Raw genomic sequence first — 6,635 nt, forward strand, 5'->3', positions numbered from 1 at the left:
CATGATGATCATATACCCATTTTAGAATATATACTCATTCCTTTTACTGGAGTATATAGCCAAACATTAAGTTTGGTGTTCTACATATGCTAAAATGCTCAAGAAAGTCACTCTTTATTCAAAGAGTCAAGTTTATGAAAGGATAAATCATATCTTGCATCAATTTTTTTGTGAATTTATTTTGCTAAGGTAGAAAATAAAATGTCCCTTGTAATGAATATACTAACTGTAGCAGAAAAATAATTTGGTTTCACATGAATTACTTGGCACAAAACAAGTTTGGTGTTCACCAATGTTTTGTTCAAATTCCTTGTGACACGGTTAACTATTCATTTAGAAGGAACATATGGCTTAGATTTATAATTTCTTATAAATAGTTATTAAGTTGCAATTTCTATTTCAAACCGTCACCTCTTTGAACCCATTTTTTTTATTATATTAATTTAGGTGGATAAGCATGAAGAAGAGAAGACTGAATAAAAGGACAACACCATGCCATGTACGGTTATCCCAAGGAGAAAAAGTAAGTTACATGTGCATGGTTGGGAAGCACAAATCTGCAAGAATCAGTATCTTGGAGACCAAGCCTTGTGCCCAATGAAGAGGTGATCTTTGTCTTCATGCATATCTACATGCACACCGTTCATTCCCACTCTCTCAACAATACTTCCATCAATTCTTCATCAATCCTCACCCTTCATTTGAAAGTTACCGAACCACCATTGTCCTTAGCTTGCTTCCACAAGCCATATCCTTGCTATAAATTGGCCAGCAACACCTCCTGAACCACACATCTTTTCCTTGTTCATATAACTCCTCCATACACTTTGCACCCTTCTCCTTCCAACTGAGGACATCACACGGTACCTACCTTCCATTCCTTCCATCCTAAACCGTGTTCTAACCAAGACACCATTGTCCTTTCTCCTTCCCCACTAAAATGGCCTCATCAAGCTCTAGGAGAAGAAAAGGAAAGCAACCGGTTGAAGCTGAACCACCAACCTATGATACCAAGAGATTTAAGTCTCAATATCATGAGTCAAGATATAGGTTAATGGAAGCAAAAGAAGTCATCTCAGAAATAGGCTTCAGATTGAAAGAAGGAGAATACCCAATTATGAGAAGGATAGTGTTCCGAGGGTTACCTGAAACTGTAGGTCGATCTCGGATGAGATCTTCTGTACTGGTCAGAGATGACGCGTCCGGCTGGCTGGTGGCGGCCGGAGCTGTTGTGTCCGACTTGTTGGACTGGCTGCACTTCTGATCCTTGGTCACCGGAGGGTGGGGGGTACCTGCAAGAGACTCCGATGCTTAAGTTAGCATGGGTATTAAGCAGGTTTATTGTAGAATCAGAGTATGAGTTATACCTGGGTGCTCTAGTGTATTTATAGTAGTGTGGGCTGACCTTTCTGATAAGATAAGTTAGTTATCTTATCTTATCTAATCTTATTTTAAGTGAAGTCAGCTTATCTTCAAGGGAACCACTTTTATCTCTATGGGCTTGGGTTGCCTTTGGATTTGGGTCGTGTTCCTCTATTTGGGCCCTTTATTGGGCTTTCCTATCGATTTAGCCGACCTCTTTGAGAAGAGGTCGGGTAGCCTAACCTGAAGAGGTCAGTCGCTTTGTCGCCAATCATCCCAGATCGGATAGCTCGACCCAGAGTATGAACAGTGCCCCTGCTTGAGCTCGGTCTTTTTTGTTGAGGTCGAGTCCTTGACTTCGGTCCTTCTCTGGCGAAGCCAAACTCAAGCATTTTGTCGATTCCTTTCTTTGTAGAGCCTTTTTGAATGTGGAACGTTTTCCTTTAAAAGTGCGCGCTTTTATATCGGCGCTTTGGGAACGTGCGAGGGTTTAGTACCCTCATTAATTGACTTCAAATGCCCCGTTTCCCTTGGTTTTTATTTTGAATTTTGCCATCAGAAACGGTTTCTCTTCTTCGTTCCTCTTCGTAACTTCTCCCTTTACTCTCTCATATTCTGTTTTTCCTTAGAGTTTCATAGTTTCTTCCTGCGATGCTTGCTCTACTACCACTTTCTGTGGAAAAGGAGTGATTCTGGATTTCTTCCTCCGTCTTCTTCCGGCGAATTTTTTCCGTTCGAGGGGTGGCTCTGTCGCTTCTTGCTCTTCAGCTTTCTTTTGAGGTTTTCTTCTATTTTTTCAGGTTCGATTTTTCCTCCTCTGTCATTTTTTATGTCTGAGTTTGATTTTTTCTTGGAGAAAGTTTGGATCTTTCTGCTTTTACTGCGCCTGATTGTTGCGTGTTCTGGAGTTTCTTCATCTTTTGTATGAATTTTTTCACCTTTCCTGTTGCTTGATGCTTTTAGGGTTTTTGCATGTTGTCGCCGTTTCTGCTTGTGCTTTTGGTAATGGTTTTTGCTTGGTTCACAAAAAGGTTGTGTCTTTGACGATTCTCTGCTTGGAATGTTTGGTGTTGGCTATGCTTTTCGCTGATAGACTGTGGAAAGATAGTGGCTTAGATGACTTTTTGTGTTTTTACTTTCCTTGTTTGTCTATTTGAAATCTTTTCTTGTTTGAGAGATATCGAGACGTAAGCTGTGGATTTTTCCTGAAACCTTGCTTTGTTACTGCCTCCAAAGGATGCCCCAGGACTTTGGTTTGAGTCTTGGGGTTTTCCTTTTCTGTTTATTCTTCTGTATACTAGTCGAGTTATTTTGCCCCTCGTCCGAGATATTTTTTGGTAATCCCATCTTCTTTTCTTATTGTAGGATTAGTTGGCCTCATGTCTTCTCGCAATAACATTGTAGAGATGTCTTCTAAAGTTCCCGATGGGATGTCTGATTGGCTAGACTCCCATGTCTTGATGTGTGTCTCTGTGGTGGACGCTGATTTCTGTGTAGAGCTGAGGAAACGTCATAGGATTTGTGGTAGCGGCGCCCGAGAGAGGGATTATGAGCTTGTAGCGCCCGATTCTGATGAGAGGGTTTGTTTTCCTACTTTGGTCGAGGGGGAGCGTCCTTTTTTCTATGCCTATGAATATTTCTTTAGCTAGTTGGACATTACCTTTCCTTTTACTACTTTCGAAACTGATTTGTTGTGGTCTTGTAATATTGCCCCATCCTAGCTTCATCCGAATTCCTGGGGTTTTATCAAGATTTTTCAGCTGCTTTGCCAAGAGTTAGGCATAACACCTTCTCAGACTCTTTTTCTTTATCTTTTGGTATCTGCCAAGCCCAGAGGGTTTGTCAAAAAGAAAGCTTCCTGGGTTTCTTTCAGGTCGGCCTAAGGGCATAAAGTTTTTGCCATGTATGATGAGTCTTTTAAAGATTTTAAGAATTATTTCTTCCGAGTCCGTGCTGTTGAGGGGGCCCGCCCCTTTTTTCTTGATGAAAATGATGAGCCTGCCTTTCCTCTAGAATGGCAAAAGAATGTGAGAGTGTCTCGCTATACCTGGGAGATGCTTGACGAGGTTGAACGAGCTTTTGTAGTTGTTCTTGAAGATTTATGGGGAAACAACCCCATCTTGATACAAAATGGTTTTTGAGTGACCCGTCTTTGGTTCAAACTGTTTTAGGTATTGTCTGACTTGTTTACATACTTGCTTTTTAGTTTTACTTCTTCTTTTGTGATTGTAACCCATTGTTGTGGTTGATTCTGTATTTTCAGAGATGTCGAAGAACATCGATTTTATGAAGGCCTACAAGAAAGCGAAGAAGGCTGCTGCTGCTCAAAATATCTCGGCTAAGGCGATGGGAGAGGGATCTTCGCAAGTTCAGGTGAAGCCACCCGTACCGAGCTCTCCTGGGCCGAGGAAGGTGGTTCCCACTCCTCGGATTTGCCTGGCTGAGGCTTCACAGTCTTCCGCTGCTACCTCTGGTGCTCCTCCCAACAAAAAACAAAAAACAATTGAGCCTTTCAACCTTGATGCCCCTGATTTTGACGCGGTCGAGTTTGTAGATCAGCAGATCGGTCCTTATGGTGTACTTCCTATGGATGATGTATCACTCCTTCGTCATTTAGACTTTATAACTCGGAGTAGTGTAAAAATGGCACACATGGGAGCTGCCTTGTACTGAACTGCTCAAAATCTTCCTCTCCATGCCACCAAAGCCTTCATGGAGGATGTAAAACAGGAATTCGACCGAATGAAGGACTTGAAAGAGGAGCTTGAGGGGAAAGTAGCCAAACTGGAGAAGGATCTGGAGAACGAAAAGGCTAGTTCTCTTGCTCTGGCGGCTTCTGTGAGATTGGCCGAGGACACCACGTTGAGGCATAAAGATAGTTATGTCACGTCTTATCGGAAGGTGATGCGTCTGAGGGAGGAGTTGGAGTCTGCCCGAGTTGACTATTCCGAGCTCCAAGGTCACCTTGTCGGTAGTGTAAATGCTGCTTATGATAATTTGAAGGAGCAGGTTCAAGTTCTCGCTCCTGAGGTTGATCTTACTCTTTTTAGCTTGGACAATATTGTGAGGGATGGAAAAATTGTTCCCGACGACCAAGATGACGATGTTGTCGAACCTCCCTCTGTGCCTGCTGCTAAAGTGTCGACCTCTATAATTCCTCCTGCTGGGATTGCTCGTCCAGAATTAGATCCTAATTGTCAAATTCTGAACAGGGACGATGGTATGGTGGATGCAGTGCCTCTCCAAACTCGCTCTCCTTCACCCCAGACTGATGCCACCGAGAAGGCTCCCAATCTTAACTAATCTTTCTTGGATGTTTGTGTAGATAGCCCGACTTGTGGGCTTTTTAAACTCTTTATTTTTGAATATTTTGCTGACTGTTGATACTCCTTCTGGTTGCTTGTTTAACAACTTTTGATTTTGAAAAAACAACAAGTAGCTTTCAAGCTTTTGGGCCTGACCTTGAAGCTTGTTATAATATTGTATTTTATATCATGCTTGTTTGCACTTGTCTTGGCACCTTTCTGGGTTTTGAGAATGCTGAAGCCTTGCTGCTTGGCCTCTTTGAATTGTTTTTGTGCTTATTGCTTGTAGCTTGGATCCTTTGAGGTTGTGGATGTGTGTATCCCACTTGTATTTGGGTTTTCTGGCTCTTACTTGTTTTTATTTCTAGCAATCCATAACTGATTTCTTTACGTTAGTCCTTTTTCCAGTTATTTTTGTAGTCCTCTTTTTTGGACCTTTGTCAGCTCTCTTTCAGAGACTACTTTTATAACTTGTTGGTCGTAGGAGATCGACTTCTTTGCATCGTCTTTTTCCATGTTATTTTTATAATCCTCTTTCTTGGACCTTTGTCAGGTCTCTTTTAGGGATTACTTTTATAACTTATTTGTGGACTTCTTCATGTCGTCCTCTTCTAAGTTATTTTTGTAATCCTCTTTCTTGGACCTTTGTTAGGTCTCTTTCAGGGATTACTTATATAACTTGTTTGTAGGAGGTCGACTTCTTCATGTCGTCCTCTTCTAAGTTTTTTTTGTAATCCTCTTTCTTGGACCTTTGTGAAGTCTCTTTCAGGGATTACTTTTATAACTTGTCCGTTGTAGGAGACCGACTTCTTTATGTCGATTTCTTCTAAGTTAATTTTGTAATCCTCTTTCTTGGACCATTGTCAGGTCTCTTTCAGGGATTACTTATATAACTTGTTTTTATAGGAGACCGACTTCATTAGGTCGGTCTCTTCTAAGTTATAGCAATTCCTCTTTTATAGGGTTGGCCAGACCTCTTTCCAGGGATTTGCTGATAACTTGGGTTGACTCGGTCCGACTTCTTAACGTCGGCCAGTCTTTAAGTTATTATTTAGCAATCCATAAGACCTCGTCAGGTTCTTTTTCTGGATCACTTTCAATAACTTCTTGCATTCTTCTGTGTTTATCTTTGCCGATTTGTAGAAGGTGGTTTCTATCTTTGTTTGTTCGACCTTTAGATGAATCGCGTTTTTATCTCTATTGGTCTTTATCGTGATCGTGCAGTGAATCTGTTTTTCACTATCTGCCGATCTGTTGCTTTATAATCGGACGATGAATGCTTCAGATTAATGCGCCTTGAGAATTTGTAGAATATCTAAAAATATATTTTATTCAAAAGCAAGTGCAAATATATACATACGGGAGTTTTTCATCCCTTTAAATCGGATAATTTATGGATCTCGACTTGGTGCCTCATTAAAAAACCTTTTCAGGAAAAAGAGTGCATCCGAGATCTTTTACCTTCTCTAGCTATAGTACCTTCTTAGGTTGCAGGTGTGCCATGATCTGGGAAGCTCTCGTCCATCGAGTTCGGACAGTCTGTAGTAGCCCTTTCCAAGTACTTCTATGACTCGGTAGAGTCCTTTCCAGTTTGCTGCTAGCTTTCCTTCTCCAGGTCGAGTTGTTCCAATATCATTTCGGATTAGGATGAGATCACTCTCAGCGAAACCTCTTGGTACTACCCTTTGATTATATCTCGAAGCCATTCATCGCTTTAGCGCTTCTTCCCTGATCCGGGCACTTTCTTGGATTTCTGGAAGTAGGTCGAGCTCTTCTCTTTGAAGTTGAGAATTGGTTTCTTCATTATAGTAGACTCCTCTAGGTGACCCTTCCTCGACCTCTACTGGGATCATTGCCTCCACTCCGTATGCTAGTCGAAATGGTGATTCGTTTGTGGTGGAATGTGGCGTTGTTTGATACGCCCATAGGACTTGTGGAAGTTCTTTGGCCCAAGCTCCCTTTGCAGCT

Source organism: Arachis hypogaea, chromosome 19, assembly GCF_003086295.3.
Source record: "Arachis hypogaea cultivar Tifrunner chromosome 19, arahy.Tifrunner.gnm2.J5K5, whole genome shotgun sequence".
In the NCBI taxonomy this organism is placed as follows: Eukaryota; Viridiplantae; Streptophyta; class Magnoliopsida; order Fabales; family Fabaceae; genus Arachis; species Arachis hypogaea.